At 48.3% G+C, this 20,587-nt stretch overlaps 1 long non-coding RNA gene across 1 annotated transcript; it reads left to right on the top strand.

Moving 5' to 3' along the window:
• Positions 1-402: 402 nt before the first annotated feature.
• Positions 403-9,994, top strand: LOC103692077 (uncharacterized). Its single transcript, XR_005492362.2, has 4 exons — positions 403-465; positions 6,046-6,137; positions 6,243-6,434; positions 9,190-9,994. It is a non-coding gene; the product is annotated as an uncharacterized LOC103692077 (long non-coding RNA).
• The last annotated feature ends 10,593 nt before the right edge of the window (positions 9,995-20,587 follow it).

The following is a 20,587-nucleotide window of genomic DNA, read 5'->3' as shown; positions in this document are numbered from 1 at the left end:
AGTGGCTTTGATCAGGGCGATTGGCACGAGAAAACCTAGCGCCCTGATCGCCAGAAAGGGGCGCTTGAAAGCGGGCTGAGGAAGAGCGCGGGGGAGTTCTATTCCTTTCGCTGCTCTGAAAACCTATTTTGTTTGAAAAAGAAAATAGGCGATCCTGGGAGAGGGCCCCCGCCAGGCATTTCAGACTTTCCCTGGAACCGAATATCCCAAGAGTGGTTCTTTCTGTTCCCAGTAGGGGGTGGGCTGCCTGGACCCCACCCTCCCCGGAGGCCTCGCCTTTGGAACGTCTCGGGTGCCCTAGGGAGGGAGAGACAGAGGCAGAAAGGAGCCGGGCTGGGGTGGGGTTGCAGGCTGGGAGGGGGCCGGGCCTATTGTCTCCCTGGGCACCAATCCACAGCCCCAGGCAGCTTAGAGAGGGCAGACAAAGGAGGGAATAGGAGGCACAAAGGGGCGCGGAATGAAACGGTAAGTAAAGGCAAACAAAAGTGAACCAGGGAGACAAAAGCTGGGAACAATATTCCCCAGGCAATAGGCTCAGGGAACAATAGGGACACTGACAGCCCCACAAAGACACCAGTGTCTCCAAGTAGACGTTATCTCAGGCAGTGGTTGGCAGCCCCGCTCTGGCTGCAGCTATTTTCAGTGCCGCTTTTGTGCCATTCTGAACAATATTCCTTGCATGGCTGCTGATAGAAAGATGAGAAGGTTTCTGTTTGATTCTCCCCTTCCTTCCCTCCTCCTCCCCCGGTTCCAGCCCCACCAGCTCCAAGGCACTGCAAGCCCAAGGCGCTGGCCCCATCGGGGCGGCGCGCTTGTGTGTGTGTGTGTGTGTGTGTGTGTGCTGGAGAAGACCCAGGCAGCAAGCCAAGAGGGTCTCTTGCAGCACTTCCGCCTGCCCTCTGCCTGACCAGGGCCTCCGTGAGTGGAAGACAATGGAGGGTTGAGGTTAGGGCTAGGCAAGGAGAGCTTGGGAAACCAAGAATGTGAGGTACATTGTTCAGAGGGTGGCTCTGCCGTCACCTCAAGTCACCAAATTGCCCAAAGTAGTGAACCCTTAAAGAGACCTACTTTGCATTCTTGACCTCACGGTTATTAGCTCTTCAGCCAAAAGGGGTCCCACCCCGACACTCTGTTGCCTCCTCCTGTTGGCGATCCCCACCCACTGCTTCCTCCCCACCCCACCCCCGTCCTTGCTAGCTCCCAACTTCCCTTCCCACCTCCACCATGGCAAACCTAAGGGGCCAGCAAAGCCAACCCTAGCCTTAGAAAAGCACGGTGGTGGAAGTGCTGGCCCCTCCTAGACCAGACAGACTTTGCTCAAGGCTGCCGAAGTCCCAAGCCGCTGTGTTAGCAGCTCTGACCCAGGGCCCCTTTCTCATGGTTACCCTGTCAGTGAAGAGAGTGACTCAAGTCTCTTGGGGTTCATTATGTGTGGCTTCACTGTGGGCTTTAGTGCTGCCCCCACATTATCTAACTGTTATCGATCTTATCATGCTGAGACCATTCTTCTAAGTGGCTCAACTCCTGTGAGGTCTCTAGCTTCCTTTGACAACTTGCAACCAAACTAGTTAGAAAGGAGCTGATAACAGGGCATGGTGGTCTATGCCTTTAATCCCAGCATTTGGGAGGCAGAGGCAAGTGGATCTCTGTGAGTTCAAGGCCAGTCTGGTCTATGGAGTGAGCTCTAGGATAACCAGAGAAAGAAAGGAAAAGGGGAAGGGACTGATAAAACCTAAGAAACCAAAGGCTGTCATACAACTCTGCCATCAGAAGGCCCAGCTTTGTCAATGCGTTAGTGCCCTGAGGCGGACGGCCCCTGTGCCTCTGCTGGCCAGCACCTGGCTTTGTGTTAAACGGTGAGTGCTCATGGAGTTGCTGGACGGCTGTGAGTTAGGAAACCAGAGGCCTTCACCTTAGCCAGCAGCCTGAATGTAGTAGCATCTGTGCCCTGAGCTCCGGCCTCTCCCTGTGAGAAACATGTACCCAGAGGCTCCTCAGAAATGCCTAACCTGCAGCTCCCACACCAACCCTTAAGACAAGAGCTTACCAAGAAGCCCAGCTGGACTCAAACTTGTAATTTTTCTACCTCAGGCCCCTGAATGCTGCTTTTATAGGTTTATGCCACCACTCCTGGAAGGGATTTACATGTTAGCAAGATTCCCCCATCCCATAATCCCTGTGTACAATCTAGCAATTCTTTTTTTTTTTTTTTTGGCACACACACACACACACACACACACACACACACACACACACACACACTTTGGTCCTAGCATCTAGCATGGTGTGGGAAAGATAAACTTCTGTTACGACCTACCTCCTCGTATGAGCCTCTGATGATTGATTTTTTTAATGTGTCGACTGGACAGGAAGTGCCCAAGCACTTGGTCAAACACTATTCTGGATGCGTCGTTAGAAGAGATCAACACATGACTTAGAAGGCTGAGGGAAGGTCTGGGCGAGTGGCTGGGCAATGGACACCCACCTTGCACACAGAGGTTGAATAAGAGACACAAAACCCAAGATCGAATGACGTTGACCGTAGGAGTGGACCTCACTGGCTAAGGACTTGGAGAGAACAAAGGACTGAAGGGGAGGGACCTCTCACCCGACTCCCACCGACTCCCATTGACTCCCACCCCCCACACCCTGCCAGCTTCATCATCTGCCTTTGCTGCCTAACCCCCTGGTTCTCTGTTCTCACTTTTGACTCTTGGACCTGACTTCACAGATTTGACTCTTCTGCTTCTCCAGCCTTGAGACTAAAACTAGAACTACACCATTGACGTTCTAGGTCCCTAGCTTGCTGACAGAGATTTTGGGCACCCACCCCTCCCCCCACTCAGAGGAAACCTATACCCTCCACCCCACACACACACACACACACCCCACTGGCTACAGTTTTTGGTGTAGAGAAGTAGTATGTTACATTATGAATACTTGAATGTGTATTTTCTTTTCTTTCCTCCAACTCACAGAGATCCTGGTGCTTCTGTTTTCTGAGTGATGGGATTAAAGGCATGTGCTATCTTTCTGTTACTGTTACTGTTTTTTGTTTTTGTTTTTGTTTTTGTTTTTGAGACAGGGTTTCACTCTGTAGTCTTGGCTATCCTGGAATTCACTGTGTAGAGCAGGCTGGCCTCAAAGATCTGCCTGTCTCTGTCTCCCAAGTGCTGGGATTAAAGGTGTTCTTCAGACAAAGGGAAGATTCAAAAAGCTGGGAACAGTGGCACAGGTTTAAATTCTAGTTTAGGAGCAGAGGCAGGAGGATCATGAGTTCAAAACCAGCCTGGGCTATTTAGTGTAATGAAAAGAGAGTTTGCATAAACAAGTCATGGTAGTCATGGTGGCATACGCCTGTAATTGTAGCGCTCAGGAGATAGGGACAGAAAGACTAGGAGTCTGAGGTTAACCTCAACTATGTGGTGAATTCAAGGCCAGCCTGAGCTACAAGTCTAATCTTAAGGAGAAAAAAAAGGGGGGGGGGGGAGCTGGAGAAACAGTTCAGTTATTAAGAACAGGGACTGTTCTTCCAGAAGACCCAGGTTAGATTCCCGGCACCCACACGGCAAGCTCACAGTTGTTAAAAATGCCAGTCCTAGGGGATCCAACTCCAAGGGCCTCCACAGGCGCTCCTCAGATGTGGTACAAACTTAAATTCAAGCGAAACACGAGTACACATAAAAATGAATAAATGACAAAAAGGAAAAGATTAAAGAGGAGGTCATCAGAACTACCTTCACGATGGCAAGGGTGACACTAGCCCTCCAGTTTCAAGATAGACTTGGTGTAAAGCTTTAAGTGATCCCTTAGCAGTGAGATGTTACCCCATAGTGTTCCTAGAGTGCAGTCGTACCTGGCAGAGCCGTGGAGGAGACTGCTGTCCAGTCTGTTTTTTTCTTTTTTTTTTTTTTTTTTTTGTTTGTTTTTTCTTTTTTTCGGAGCTGGGGACCGAACTCAGGGCCTTGCACATGCTAGGCAAGCGCTCTACCACTGAGCTAAATCCCCAACCCCACTGCTGTCCAGTCTGAAAGGCAGCATCAAACCAGAGAATTACCCATGAACCATACCATCCAGCAGAGAATATACCCTGGTACGATTTGGGTCTTTGCTTTATTTTACGTTTTTCTTTTGAGGAATGAGAATGACTCATATACATCTCTGACTTCTATTCATAGATAAAGGGTGATTTTTCCTCTGGCTTTTTTAATTCCAACCTACCCACTTACCCCACCCTTTTCTTCCCAGCTCCCTACCACTACCAAGGGCTTTGGCCCCTGGCCCATGGTACTTGTGGGAGTAGCAGCATCTTGGTGGTGGTGGTGGTTGTGAGGTGCAATTGAAAACGATTATGGGGGGTTGGGGATTTAGCTCAGTGGTAGAGCACTTACCTAGCAATCGCAAGGCCCTGGGTTCGATCCCCAGCTCTGAAAAAAAGAAAAAAAAAAAAGAAAAGGATTATGGGATATTGCTCACTTGACACTCACGTACCCCATCTCTTTCTCTTCTGCCTTCCATTCTCCCCCTCTCTCCTCATTCTGGACATTCTGAGGTAAGGAAGTTCTGCCACATGCTCCTGCCCCATGTGGCTCCAAAACGCATGAGGTCAGTTGAGCCAAGACTGAAAACAGGCTGAGTAAAACTTTCCTCCTTGGGAGTGGATTCACAGCAACAGTTGTATGCTTACACTTCACTCTCCCTGCCTCTGACTGACATGAGCCTTTGGACTCAGGGCTCAGCTTAAATGGGGCCCCACTTTGGGGGCTGTTGGATGAAATAAATGTACTTGGTGTGCAATGAGGATGTGACCAGGACAGGGTGCTGTAGACCGAGTCACACTCCCTCCCATATAACCCCCCAGTGTGACTGTATTTGGAGCAAGGAAGTACTTAAGATTAAATGAGGTTACAAGTATGGGCTCCTCAGGATTGACAGCCTGATAAGGAGAGGACCAGGGAGTTCAGTCTTTCCTTCCTGCCGTTTGAGGACACAGTGAAGGGCTGATTAGAAGCCAAGATGAGCGTCTTGACCAGAAACCTTGGTCTGGGACTTTTAATCTTTCGAAGTGGGAGAAAATAGACTTCAGTTTATAGATTTCTGAGTCACTTCAGTTGGTTTTGTGGCTCCAGCACACTAATATAATCTGTAGTGATGGAGAGGGGCCCTGTGTGGAACTGCAGAGGACACATGGAGCCCCATTAACTTCCAAAGGAGGCCTCTTCTGACCTCTGATATCCTTGGCACAAACAAAACAAGAGCAAAATAACCTATGGGGTACCGCTGTGCACATCAAATTCAAACTGAGTTCCAGGCAGGACTAGGAAGCAGCCATGAAGACTCCTTAGAGAGCCAGCGAGATGGCTCAGTGGTTAAGACACTGGCTGCTCTTCCAAAAGACAAGTTCTAGCACCCACACAGTGGCCCACAACCATCTGCAACTTCAGTTCCAGGGGCTCCAATGCCCTTTTCTGTCCTCTGAGGTCACTGCATGCACATGGTGCACAGACAGATGCAGGCAAAACACCCATACGCATAAAACTGTGCAAATGAGTTAAAGAGGTAAGGTTGGGAGGTGGTGGCAGGGGCATAGCTCTCTTGGTGAGTGTTCGCCTGGGTTTCACAAAGCCACGGGTTTGCTCCCCCAATGCCACCAAACAGCACCCAGCAAACCATCAAACAAAACAAAACAAAAAAGTCTCCACATTAATTAAATACAAACAGAAGCCTTTGCTGATTTTAATGTCTACTTATTAACACACATTCTTGTGCGGTTATTTTCCCTCTTAATGTGTTAAATCTTTTCATGTCTTGTAAAGACTGTGATTCCTGTGTGCTCAGCCCATCCAGATTTATGAACTGCTGCAGAATGTTTGTGTGGCTGCATTCCTCTGTCCAGGAAGTCATTTCCCTCCAGTAAAGGGACAGCACTATCTGCTGTCTGAGGTCAAACCTCTACCGGATGGAGGTGGTCGGGCTGGCAGCCTATAAGCCTATGGCCAGCCAAAGTGGAAGTGAGCACCTGACTCCTTCCATCACTCTCTATAGGAAAGGAGGAGAAACCGAGGGGAAATTAAGGTTCGGAATCAACCATCTGCACCCAATCACAATTCATTCTGGAAAAGTGGTCAGCAGCAGAGGTGAGTTTGGGGAAACTTCCTTCCCTTGCTGGTTTTCAGCACTTTGTAGACTGAGGCAGCTTCTGCTGCAAATGTGCTCAACAGGTTCCTGTCCACTTATCACAGCTACCGGGAAGGTCAGGAGCCCCAAGAACCAGGTGCGTTCCAGCACCCCTCCTGCAGGCCCAGTGTCCAGAGGAGCCCATCTGGTGTGAGCGAAGGACCCTTAGCCAATGATCTCCGGAGCGCACACGGGGCACAGCAGCAGCTTTCAAAGAGCTGTGCTCAGAGTTCCACAGGAGCTCAACAGGGTGGAAGGTATGTGCCAGAAGGGAAGGTCTGGGAGGAGGAACGGGAGCCTACCAGAGGATGCTGGGACAAACTGGCTCGCAGGGGCTTAGTGGGTCCTCTCAGGCTGCTGTGCCAAACAGGAAGCTGGCTTTTATACTACACATCTGTCTCCCGCTCCACTGCAGTCGGGCAGGTCCTGGTCAAAGAACCAGCAGGTCCAGCCTTTGGCGAGGCTCGTTTCTTGGCTCTCAGATGGCCGTCTTTCTGCTCTAAGTTTGTATGGAGGAAGGAATAAGGGCTTCTCTGGAGCCTCTTGTAAGGGTGCCGATCCTCTCAGAGTGTGCCATTCTCAGGACCCCATCCTGCCTCCAAAATCCCAACTTCTCATGCCATCTTCTACTGTGGGGTGAGGGCTCACTGAATGAATTCCAAAGGGTGCATTATGTGAATTTTGGTTCCAGTTGATGGGAGAGTAAACTAAAAGAAAGCCTTCTGCAGCATAGATGGTGGAAAGTAGGTTTTGTTTCTGTTGTTGAGCATGAGAAATACACTCATCATACATAACTAGAAGTTTGAGAGCTTTTTCTTTCCTTTTTCTCTCAAGCATTAGGGATAGAACCCAAGCATAGCTATGAGGTGGTGGCACACGCCTTTCATCCCAGTGCTCAGGAGGCAGAGATGGGCAGAGCGGAGTTGAGGCCAGCCTGGTCTACATAGCTAGCTCCAGAACAGCCAGGGATTCTCAGAGAAACCCTGCCTCAAAATAAAACAAAACAAAAACAAAGAACCCAGGCCTTCAGGTAAGCACTCTACCAGGGAGCTAGTCCCATACTCTTATTTCAGAATTAATAATATACTGGCAAAATATGGCTCAGTGGATAAGAACACTATTGCACAAGTCTGATGATCTGAGTTCTATCCCCAAATCCACAAAAAAAAAAAAAAAATCAGGCATAATAGTGTCCATCTATAATACCAGAGCTGTGACTGTGAGATAGAAGGCAGAGACTTGAGAACCCCACCACCCATCCCTTCCTGAAGTTCCTGAGCCAGATGGCCTTGTGTAGGTGGCACAGGGGCAGAAACAAAGAGATCTGGTCTCAGTAACAAGGTGAAAGAAAGAACCTACCTTGGAAGTTGTCCTTTGACCTCCACACATGCTGGCCATGTAAAGGTGCTCACAGCCAACCCTGATGACCTGAGTCTCATCCCCCCAACCCACAGTGGAAGGAGAGAGCCTACTATCGTGAGTTGTCCTGTGACCTCCATACAGATGCTTTGACAAACATACCCACTGTCACATGTGCATTTGCAAACACAGGCATACACAGGCACATGCACGCATGCACACACATACAGTCGAGCTCACAGACGAATACACATGTATGTACGCATATTCACACGAACACACACACACATAAGCACATACATGTGTGTGCTCAAGCACGAGCGCACATGCTAGAAGAGACTCCCTGAGTTACCTGACACCAGGGAGCTGAGAGCTAGCTAGAGAGACAGACATAGTCATGAGTAAATGTGGATGAGATCCGGTTCAAGTCCGATAACTTAAGGTGACAGTGAAATGTAAGTGACAATCCATCCTCACACCTGATGGAATGGTTACAATCCAGAACACTGACAAAACCAGATGCTGGTGAGTGAGTGGAGCAACAGAGCGCTCACTCGCTGCCGGCGAGAATACGGAATACCACAGCAGCTTTGGAAGACAGTCTGGATCTTTCTCTTTCTTTCCTTTGCAGGTTTTCAAGAAAGGGCTTCTCTGTATAACCCCAGCTATCCCAGAACTTTTGATCTGTAGATCAGGCTAGCCTACAAAACTCAGAGATTTGCCTGCCTCTGCTTCCCAAGTGGCTGGGATTAAAAGCGTGTGTCATCACTGCCCAACTCTCTGGCTGTTTCTATGGTAAGCACACTCTTACCATATGGTCCAGCAACTGTCTCTTTAGTATTATTTACTCCAAGAGCATTCACCCTAAAACAAATGTCACACTAAAGCCCACAGGTGCATTCTTGTAACCACTTCACTGGTAGTTGCGAAAATTTGGAAGCAACCGAGCTATTCTCAGTAGATGAATGGTAAGCTGTGGTTCGTACAGTTGGTGAAATATTACTCAGCCCTAAAAAGAATGAGCTGTCAACCCATGAAAAGACAAAAAGGAAGTTTAATTGTTATCATAAATGCATACACACACACACACACACAGACACAGAGGCAACACATGTAACTATATATTTGCAACATATGTGGCTATATTTGCAACATGTGTAACTGCTCTGATGCAGACACTGACAATGGGAGCGGAGTATATGTGGGAACTCTGTACTTTCCATTCAACTTTCCCATAAATCTAAAAGAGCTCTAAAAGATAAAATCTATCTTTAAAAAAATAAAGGAAGGAAGCCTGGAATGTCCAGAGATGATAAGGTCGATATCAGTGATAAAGGAGACGATGGAAACCAGGCCTGGCAAGAATGAAGAGCTGGGGTTGGGGAGTTAGCTCAATGTAGAACGCTTGCCTAGCAAGCAGAAGACGCTAGTTCGGTCCTCAGCTCTGGGGGTTGGGGGTTGGGAGTAGGGGTGGGGTTGGGGGTGAGGGTGGGGGTGGGGTGGGGGATGAAGAGATGAGCAGTCTTGGGAAATGGCGGCAGGCCTGCTGCAAGGGTCCTCTAGACACATGAATTTGTTTCAACTAGGTTCATTCATTAGAAAAGCCTCTGGCTGGGATGCGGATTGGTTTTTGGCTTCTGTTTGATTTTGCAGGGAGAGCTCTAAGTGGAGGGAGAAAACCACACCCAGCCCCAGCCTAGCCATGCAGTGAGGAGGATGCCAGTGAGCCTGACCACCCATTCGTGAATCACAGGAGGCATCTAAATCCAGAACTCCTGTGCTGGAGGCATGCATCAAAGGCGGGACAGACGAGATGAAGTAAACCCTTCCCTCTCCAACTTGCTTTTGGTCATGGTATTTATCTCAGCAACAGAAAACATACCAGCACACTTCCTTCCTGCCTTCTTCCCTTCCTCCTCTCTTTCCTCTTTTCCCTTTCTCCTTCCTTCCTGTTTCTTGAAACAGAGCCTTGTTGTATGTAACCCAGACTGGCCTTAAATTCATCATCTTCCTGTCTCGGCCCCCAGAAGGTGGAGGGCACAGGCGTGCTTTATGTTACGCCCAGCCTACCAACAATATCTTTGAGAGTTGTATCTCCACTTTCTTTGCAAGCCTTAGAGTTTTTATTTGGGTTTTTTGTTTGTTTGTTTGTTTTTGTAACTTGATCGTTTTGTGTTTTGTTTTGTTTTTTTTTTTCTTTTTTTCGGAGCTGGGGACCGAACCCAGGGCCTTGCGCTTGTTAGGCAAGCGCTCTACCACTGAGCTAAATCCCCAACCCCAACTCGGTCGTTTTTTAAAGGTTTATTTATTTAATGTATATGAGTACACTGTAGCTGTCTTCAGACAAACTAGAAGAGGGCATCAACTAATACAGATGGTTGGGAGCCACCATGTGGTTGCTGGGAACTGAACTCGGGACCTCTGGAAGAGCAGTCAGTGCTCTTAACCATTGAGCCATCTCTCCAGTCTGATAATTTATTTTTAAGTGCATGTATTGAGTTGCAGCTGAACTGACCACACAGATTTTAAAGTGAAAATAATGCTTAGAGAGCTGTGAGTAGGTGGCTGGGACCATCATGGACGTGTGGAGAGCTTTCAGACACAGGCTGGAATCAGCTCTATTTGGTCATTGATCATCTGACCGGTACACTCTGAGTGCCTGCTGTACACCAAAATGTTCGAAGCCTTGGGGACCTGGGAATGGAAAAAGAGACAAAAATCCATGCCCCGGGCTTGTATTCTCTTTGGGGAGACAGACCAAAACAAGGTAAATCATTAAAATACTTGTTGTGTTAGATAGCAATCAATGCCTCTTAGGAAGACACAGAGCTGAGAAGCGATGTGCTTGTGTGGGGAGAGGCTTGGAGACAGCCCCACATTAGTTACTGCTGTGTAACAAATGTCGCAAAGCTTCACAGCTGCAGGCACATCACCTGTGCAGGCACATCACCTGTGCAGGCTCATCACCCATGCAGGCTCGTCACCCGTGCAGGCTTGCAGATTGTGTTAGCAGCAGGTGCTCAACTTAGAACATGGACCTGTGAAGTTTGAAATAATGTATATGAGATATCCAAATGGTACCACTATGCAGACCTATCCCGTCTCTGTGTGTGTGTGTGTGTGTGTAAGCTAACTGTGTGTGTGTGTAAGCTAACTCTGTGTATGTATGTGTGTGTGTGTAAACTAACTCTGTGTGTATGTGTGTGTAAGCTAACTCTGTGTGTGTGGGGGTGTGTAAGCTAACTCTGTGTGTGTGTGTGTGTGTAAGCTAACTCTGTGTGTGTGTGGGTGTGTAAGCTAACTCTGTGTGTGTGTGTGGGTGTAAGCTAACTCTGTGTGTGTGTGTGTGTGTGTGTGTGTGTTGGGGACTATCAAAGGCCTTGTGCATGCTGGGAAAATGTTCATCCCATCGGGTGAAAATAAGACCACTACCACATTTTCTGAGCCAATTTTGAAGCAAACTTTATTAAATACCAGCCAAGATGATGGACACTGGCCAGGCCCATACCCAAGACTCCCAGAGAATGGCTGCCAATTACATCGGTCTGGTGCTTATAGAGGTGAAACCCACAAGGCTATGTGCTTTCCGCTTTCATCCAGCGGGGGCAAGCACACATACTGAAATACTCTGTGTATGTACGTCCTGCCTAAGTGTGATCGAGCACATCCTATGCAGTTGGCGCAACCAACCTTGTTTACAGAAGTGAAAACACATGGCTTGTTTATCTTACATGAACCATAGCTCCCGGGGTTCCAGGAAGTAATTTGTCCTTGGACAATGGTGGGGTATAAGGGTTAGAGACATTTTTGTTTTATAAATTTCTTAAGCACGGTAAGTAAAACTTAAATATAACTTTAGCCCTCATGAAACTATTCTACCAGGGAGGTCCACTCCCCTGAGTAAACAAGAGGATAATTCTAGAAAGTGGCTCAGATAAGGTACACAAATGTGAGAATCATCCATTTAGTACGTTATGTGCAATTGGATGAACTCACCTTAGAAGTGGGTATAAATGTAAAATGAGAAGATAATTAGGCTGGCAAGATGGTTCTGTGACAGAGCAATCCTGAGCCCCTGAGTTTGATCCTCAGAACCCACAGCTAAAGAAACTGATTCCCGAAAAGCTGTCCACTGACTACCACATTGCATGCACAACACACACACACACACACACACACACACACACACACACACTCACACACTCACATGCACAGCTAATACACTTACAAAAAATAGATGCTACCTGAGCCCTGAGCCCTGAGAAGTCCCAGAATCTCAAGGAACAACCCAGAAAAGAATAAACAAGGAGGGGTTGGGCATTTAGCTCAGTGGTAGAGCGCTTGCCTAGCAGGTGCAAGGCCCTGGGTTCAGTCCTCAGCTCTGGAAAAGGAAAAAGAAAAAGGAAAAGAAAAAGAAAAAGAGTAAACAAGGAGGGGGTAGAGCTCCCAGAGGAGTGACTCTTACACTTAAGCTACCTTCCTAGGACAATCGGCTTCTCACTTGGGCCCACAGTAACTCAGAGCAAGAAGGAAGCCTCACAGCTGTGTCTTTCTGTGTCTTTCTGACTCCTTCGCTGTGACTGAAGACTTAGAGGTAAGTGCTACCTTTAGCCTTTTCTAAATCACCTTGGATTCCAAGAGCAACAAAACCTTGCAGGACAGAGTGTAATTATCCAAGAGGTGGAAACTCCACCCCAGAGCAGAAGAAACCACATCCTAAGAACCACCTCGTCCTCTCATGCCTTTTAAGGACCATCTTATAGGACAGAAACGAGACACGATAGAGGAGACAACACCTTAACCAGATCGGCTTCATTATGCATACCTTTTGTCCCCAGCCCCAAAGTAGTCACATTGAACAACTCTCCTCTCTGCCAGTTGTCCTCTCCTTAATTGATGTATTAGGAGCAAGTGGCTGAGCTGCTGTTCAGACTGCCCTAAAACCCCAGTTACAGCAGGAGTCAAACCAGGTGAGCACACGTCCTAAAGTCAAGTGGAAAACTCAAGGAAGACCCAGGGGAACTTTACCTTTGCAAGTGCGGCTGGAGGAAAACCGGAAGTTGCGTGGAGGGAGCATTCATCACCTTCATGACAGAGGCTCGTGGAGATGGTTGGAGAATAGGCTAAAAACGAGGAAAGCTGGAGGCAGATTATTCTCTTAGATAATTTTGTGAAGAAGAAAGAAGAAAATTGGGTTTGTAATTAAAGGGGAAAGTAAGTTCAGAGGCTCTGTAGCCCAGGCTGCCCTTAGACCCATGACCGTCCTTCCGGTTTCAGCTTCCCAGGGGCAGGGACTGCAGGCTCTTCCTTTTTAGGTATGAGAAAGAACAGCAGATTGTGTGCTGAGTAGATGAGGAGAGGAAGCAGTGAAGCGAGAGACAGAGGGTGGAGTTGCGGTGCAAAATCTGGGTGGGCGAGACTAGAGTGGGCCCGGTGTTAGGGAAAGGGTGCCCTCCTTATGGCGCACAGAAACCCGAGGCACTGAGCACAGGCAAGGGGCAGCCAGGTGCATGGATGTGATCAGTAATTCAACCAGGAGTGAGGAAGGAGGGGGAATGCTAGGACCCTGAGGCAAGGAGAGGACAGGCAAAGGCACTGTTGAAAGAGTGGCAGAGTGAGTGGCATGGCCACGCACCAGTGCTGGGTCCCAGAAACAGCCACACCTGCCATGCTCAAATGCCCAAAGCAGATGCAGAGAGATGGGTTGGGCCAGGTGAGTGCAGCTGTAAAAGACTCACGGCTCTGAGGACCACTGGGCAGGCAGTAGGTGCAGTCTGAGTGTGTGCCTATTCGTCCATAGTGATTATTAATAATGTCCTTTTCATTCTCAAATACCTCTGCCTCTCCCTGATGTAGGGTCTCATGCAACCCAGATTAGCATCCAACTTACTTCCTTCCTTCTTTCTTCCCTTCTTTCCTAGTATGTGTGTGTGTTTGCATGCACACGTGTGACAAGTGTGTACGTGGGACCTAGAAGGAGTCAGGTGTCTTCTCTTTATGCTTTGGTACTTTGAGGCAGGGTCTCTCCTTGAAGCTGGATGGAACTTATATTTTTAAACTGGGCTGGCAGGCAGGGATCCTCCTCACGCCCCACCCTCATCTCCAGTACTGGAGTTACAGATGTGCATGGGGTCACCCCAGCTTTTATGTGGGTGCTGGGACTTAAGTCCTCATGCCTTGTACAAGTGCCCTCTACCACTGAGCATCCCTCCAGCCCCTTGTTTGAGGTCAGCCATGGTGGCTCAGCTCTCAGCCCTCAGCACCCAGCACTGCCATCCCTGGCCACAGAACTTCACCAAGTGATCCCCCTACTTATCGGGGGTTGTTCAATGCACAGTGACCTCAAAAAAGTCTGTGCGCTTATTAGGATAGAATGACTCATGAGTATGTGTAGCCTCTGATTCAGGGTAGCTCAGAACCCTCGCAGCATTACCTCTGTCACAAGTCTGCCTAGTTGAAGAGGACACAGAAGTCACCTCTCAATGAGAGGAGGGTTCAAGTCACTTCACAAGAAGGCTTTATGGTCCTGGAGTTGAAACCACATCCCCCACCCCAACCCTTCTAGCAAGACCACGTGGCATTCGTGATATTGTTTTGCTTCTTTGGGGACGATGTGATTCTGACCCTAAGTTTGGATTCTCTTTCCTTCTTCCCAAAGGTACTAGCAAAACACTCAAAGCTGTAGTCATTGTTTATTTATTAACGTTAACCATGCTCACATTGAGGGTCCTGCTGCAAATGGAGCGTCTTACCAATCTCGTCCTCCTGAGGTGTGGGCCCGAGTGCAACTGTGCTTTCTCAGGAGAAACCGCGCCATGCTGGCACAGTCCATCCCAACTCCAAACAGTTATCAGAATGTGGTCCTATATCCAACTGGCCCTTACAATTGTGTGACAAGATACCACAAGTTTAGTGGCTTACACGACACAAAGTTGTCATCCACAATTTCGGGCAGGGTTTTGTTTTGTTTTGTTTTTTTTCCGGAGCTGGGGACCGAACCCAGGGCCTTGTGCTTGCTAGGCAAGCACTCTACCACTGAGCCAAATCCCCAACCCCCACAATTTCTATGATCAGGAATCTCACTCTTGGTTTCAACAGATGGAAATAAAAATGTCCGCTCATTGGTCTTTCTTCAAAGGCCTACATGGGGAAGGTCCCTTTGCAGGCCCCTGGTGTATTGGTAGAGTTGCTTTCCTGTCGCTCTTGACCTGGAACGCAGCTCAGGAATAGCCAATGTGAGGCCCTAGGTTCCATCCTGGACAGTGTATGCAAGAGTCACTTCGCTTTTGTCTGATAACTTACTTGTGGGATTTCCACCCATCCTATCTGCAGGTTCATTACCCAGTCAGGGGGAGAAGACTCTGTAGGGCTCATATCAACCATGTTCAAGGGTTTTGTGTTGGTTTTTTTTTTTTAACTGAAAAGGGAATGTGGTGCCCTTTAAAGGAAGCTGGTTCTCCTGGTGGTTAGTTAGTTGTGGTGGTTTGAATGAGAGTGACCACACAGGTTCCTTCACTCATACTTAGTCACCAGGGGGTTGATGATTAGAATTAGGTAGAATTAGAAGGATTAAGGAGGTATGGCCTTGTTGGAAGAAGTGTGTTGCTCAGGGGGTGGGGTGAGCTTTGAGGTCTTCAAAAGCCCACACCTGACCTGCCATGATGCTAATGGAGTAATCCTCTCAAAATGTAAGCACCCCCCTTCCCAATGAAATGCTTTCTTTTGTAAGAGTTGCCTTGGTCATGGTGTCTCTTCACAGCAGTAGAACAGTGTCTAAGACATACACCAACCAGCAGGAATCTGTGAGAGTTCTGGCAACCTTCCTCACAAAGTCCAGGCCCTGAAGAGATGGCTCAGTGGTTAGGAGCAACTGCTGTTCTTGCAGAGGAACTGAGTTTGGTTCCTCTACTCACATCAGACAGCTAACGTCTACCTGTAACTGCACCTCCAGGGGACGTGATGCCCTCTTCTGACTTCCTTAAGGCTGACGTGCACAAATCTACACACACACACACACACACACACACACACAAACCTAACTAGAGTTTAAAATAAAAAAATTTTTTTAAAGACTAGGAAGCAGTAATGTCCCAGAAGAGTGGACATAGCGAAGCCCGCCCAACATAAAGAGCTGAATCCATGGGTCAGAAACTGCTACAACACTAGAGCTGTTTCCACAGCAGGACACCGGTGCCAGTGTCGCCCATGACCAAGACCTGTGGAGGACATCAGAGAAAGAATATCAGGATCCGCCACTTCCATTGAGGCTCTAACAGTGCGGCCTGTTTGTTAGATCCTTCTAGCCCTTGAGGGGTTGATATAGTGGGGAAAGACCAAGATTTGGGAGCCACATGCTGACATCCTAGAGACAGAGAGATCTAGACAGAATCAACTACCAATAAGTGGGAACCATTAGAACAAAGGATGCTGGATTAGTGTATTGCCTCATTTGGAACATGAGAAGGCAGAGAGCGAAACAGACAGGGGACAGAACTCCGGCCTCTTCGGCTCAAGGGGCGTGTGTTTTGGAGGGTCTATATTTGTGTGCGGGGTCTACTTAGAAAAGTTGCATGGTAAATCTGTGTTTGTGTGCGTGTGTGTGTAAGGTGTGTGTGTGTGGGTGGGTGTGTATGTGGTGTGCATGTACAGGTCTGTGTGTGTACATGTGTATGCATGTGCAGGCGTGGCCTGGCTAACTTGGAACTTGCTATATAGGTCAGGTTGTCCTCCAGCCCACACCTGTCCCCCCATCCTCCCCTCCCGAGTGCTGGATGTGCTATCACATGTTAGAGTTGTAGTTAGAAGGGCTGGGGTACATTGCAGTGGTGGAGCAGTTACCCAGCACATGGAGGGGACCTGGGTTCCATCGTTAGTGTGTATGGGGTTGGTTAAAACAGAGGTCGAGGGGCTGGGGATTTAGCTCAGTGGTAGAGCGCTTACCTAGGAAGCGCAAGGCCCTGGGTTCGGTCCTCAGCTCCAAAATAGCTAAGTACCTAACTTGAACAACACCCTGTACTTGACTCCCAGCACCGCAAATATGAAGCAGAGTAACATTAAATTGAATTAAAAATTTGAAATCAGTAGAAAGACAAAACCTTACTAAGGTGACCTTAAAAGAGGGCAACCATAAAGTCAAAAGAAGGAAAAATAAGAAGCATAATTGACAGAGAACGACAAAAAAAAATGTAAGCAAAAACGAAAGAATTAAATAGGGACGCACTGTTCTGGGTGCGGTGCTGTACTAAAAACAACTAGACTTCCTCGGGTCAGCTCAAGTTGGAGCAAGTAGTTAAAAGAATCACATAATTCATAAGACCATAAATAATAGCAGGGAGTAGAGTGTAAGAAACTAGGAAGCAGCCATGGGTCATGAAACAACAGAGGCTGGTGGAAGTGGTGACGCACACCTTCTATTTCAGCCCTCAGGAGGAAGAGACAAGCAGATCTCAGTGAGTTTCAGGGAGGTATTGTCTAAACAAAAGAAAAAGAAACTAAGAGGTAAGTGTGCTGGTTTGAATAGGTTTGACCCCGTAGATTCATGTGTTTGAATGCTTGGGCCCATAGGGAGTAGCACTGTTAGGAGGCGTGGCCTTGTTGGAGCAGGTGTGGCCTCATTGGGGTGGGTGTGGCTTTGCTGAATGGGTGTGGCCTCATTGGGGTGGGTGTGGCCTATTGGAGTAAGTGTGGCCTTGTTGGAGTAGGTGTGTTACTGTGTAGGTGGGCTTTGAGGTCTCCTGGGGCTCAAACTCAACTCAGTGCAGAGCAGTCCTCTTCTGCTGCCTGTGGACCAAGATGTAGAACTCTCAGCCCCTTCTCCAGCACTATGTCTGCCTGCACACTGCCATGCTTCCCACCATGATGATAATGGACTGAACCTCTAAAACTGTAAGCCAGCCCTAATTTCCTGTGAGTTTGCCTTAAGTTGGAGTCTTTTCACAGCAATAAAACTCTAAAGAAGGCAGTAAGGATAAGAGTAATGGTGTTTACATCTGAAGCAACAATAGGCTGAAAAGATCAGTGATGTCAGGCTAAGCCAACTAGAGACACAGATGCTGCCCCAGCATCAAAGCCCAGCCTGCTTCCAAGAGTGGCTTCCAGACAGGCTTCCTGTCGTAAATGAGGGACACAGAAAGCTATTCAAGTGACTCTTTTTCTTCTTCCCTGAGGATGATAAGTAACAAGGCCATTTAAACCAAAAGAGGAGTTGCTATATATTGGATGCCTACAACAGTTGGCCTGCCACCCCTTACCTAACTGTCTGACCCATGTCAAAATGCAGAGCAGGGTGGAGAGTTTGCCTGGCACCCCACAGCTGGCTCTGAGAGATTGTATTTCGTGACCCTGAATGCCTTATGGGTAAGAGATGGAAACGGAAATCAGATTCCGGGGGTACATCCCTCCTAAGAGCTACTCTGTCAGATGACAAAGAGTGGAAATCGCTGTTTTACCAAGCAGAGTTCAGAGAGAGCACTTGTCACTTGGTGTCTTTTAAAAGAGAAAGAAGCCGGGTGTCTAGTTTACACCTTTAATTCCAGCACTCCAGAGGCAGAGGCAGGTGGATCTCTCTAAGTTTTAGGGCAGCCTGGTCTACAGAGTGAGTTCCATAGTGGCCAGAGAAACCCTGTCTAGGAAAGAAAAAACAACAACAACAACAACAACAACAACAAAAAACAAAAACAAAGAAACAAAAACAAAAGGAAATAAAGAGGCCCTCCCAAATTCCTAGTTCAGTGGCCAGCACTGCTGTCCTCTGAGGGCTGACACCATTCCCCTCCCCCCACAGTAGTGCCTAAAAGAAGAGCAAATGACTTGAGGGTTACACACAGTCGCTTATGTCCTGGCCAGGGACTCCTGCAAAAACAGAGTTCAACTTGGAAACAATCCAACAGGACACAGACAAAAGGTAACAATGGGTAAAAACTCAAAGAGGATTCTGAGCTCTTTAAAGCGCGTGCCCTAATTTGTTGGCTGTCTCCTAGCATGTAACCGTATACCAAATTTCAGTGGTCTGTGACAACAGGTACCTTGGATATTTCTGAGAGACAGGAGTTCCACAGTGACATATATTCTGGTTTCCCCATCTGTTGGATGCAGGCTGAGTCCCATAGACATCACTGGAATTGTCCAGTGTCTTCTTGGTGTGACAGCCACTTCCCTAGCAGAGAGGAGACCCTCCCATGTCGCTTCCACTTTGCACTGTTCTACAGGTGAATGACTGTGCTATGTACGGCCCACACTTCAGGGGGATAGAATCACACACCCATGTTGGTTTCTTTTTTGTGTGATAGAGTCTCACTGTAGACCTCTGGCTGGCCTTGAACTCACAGACATCTTCCTGCCTCTGCCTCCTGAAGGCTGATTAAAGACGTGCACCTCCACACCCAGCATGGTGTTCTATGCTGGGCATAGTTTGCTGATCCCTGGCTAAGTCATCCCAGTCTCCTCTCAACCCCTCTTGTTGACTCCAATTCCTTGGGACTCCTGATGTGTCCATTTTAAAAGGGAGGAACATTTGGCGACTTACTTTGAAAGTGCCACGTGTGACAACATTTGATAGCCCTGCTACCGTCCTGCCTCCATTGCTCCCCTGAGCATCCTTCTGTGTGGCATTTTGCTCTCTCTGATCCTTGAACGTTTGGCTTCTGGGATTTCCCTCCTCATTCTCATGTTTACTCCCAGCTACCCTGAACATCTATCTTCCAGCTTGGGTACAAACATCCTCTCTCTCTCTCTCTCTCTCTCTCTCTCTCTCTCTCTCTCTCTCTCTCTCTGTGTGTGTGTGTGTGTGTGTGTGTGTGTGTGTGTGTGTGTGTGATTGCCGGGAATAGAACCCAGAGCCTTGAACTTTCTAAGCATGCCTTCTACCACTCGGCTCTAGGTCCAGACCAGGCACACACTTTCCTGAAAGAGCCATGGCTTCACAGGGCAGGCAGACTCCCAGTGAAAACTTCACTCAGCTGCCATTGTGGGCAAGCCGTGGACAGACTGTTCTTACGGACCTGCAAAGCGGCCAGGCTCGCTCGTCTCTTAGCATGAGCCTATTCAGTCTGACTTTGGGTGTCTAATCTCTGGAACTGTAGATAGACCAGCTGTGATGTCTGAAGCCGCTGAACGATTACAGCAGCAACAGGAAGTGACCGCATCTCCCAACCCTTCCTCCCATCTCCTTCCCTCCAGCCTGTTTGTCCACACCACCCCAGACACAAACGTGACCTACATTCCCCACGGAGAACCCATCGGTGGCCCCTCCTCCACCCTTAGTATAAACTCTAAGCTGCTCTATCCACCCCCATAGCATCCTGACCATAGCAAGTTTTATGTCATGCTCTTTTGAAGTGAACTGGATGCTCTGATTAAAAAAAAAAAAAAAAAAAAAAAAAGCCTTCTCTTCTCTCCTCTCTCTGTCTCCCTAGAACAATTCTTCTAAGCTCTTCTAAGCTCCTTCAGTTTCTGGTTTGAGTGTCATTTCTAAAAGGAGCTGGCCGCTGGCCTCCGAGGGCCATTCTGAAATCAGTCCTCTTGCAGTGACGTCATGATGTCGAAGACTACATCTGAGTGGACGGCACAGTACACCCAGCTTCTGATATGCCAGCTGGTGTAGGGAGTGAATGAGTGGAGGGTCAAGGGAAGACCCCTGGGTTGAGGCTAGTCTTTCCCCTTGAGACAAGTGGGGGACCTTGGAGACAGAGAGACGGAGCAGGCCGGGTGGTGGGAGCTGAACCGGCCTCATTTCCTTTTGCTCAGCCCTGGTCGGGAAGATGCTGGAAGGACTGCCAGACACCACTGACCCACTGCTACAATTAGCCGAGCCTTTCATTCCTCTCTACAAAGAAGAGCAAGCAAATCAAAGGGAGATGAAAGTGAGCGTCCCACAGAGGACTTTGAGAAGAGGGAGAAGGACCTGGAGGGTGGTGGCAGGACTAGGCAGAGACGGAGAAAAAGCCCCACAAGACAAACAAAGACGAAAGCCAGCAGATCCCAAGGATCAGACGTGGAGACACAGGGACAAGAAGAGACCAGGCCACGTGGGACAGCAGCCTGTCAGCCAAGG

The sequence above is a fragment of the Rattus norvegicus genome, chromosome 13, assembly GCF_036323735.1.
Source record: "Rattus norvegicus strain BN/NHsdMcwi chromosome 13, GRCr8, whole genome shotgun sequence".
Classification (NCBI taxonomy): domain Eukaryota; kingdom Metazoa; phylum Chordata; class Mammalia; order Rodentia; family Muridae; genus Rattus; species Rattus norvegicus.
The sequence above is the reverse complement of the archived record's forward strand: the minus strand, read 5'-3'. Positions and strand labels throughout refer to the sequence as shown.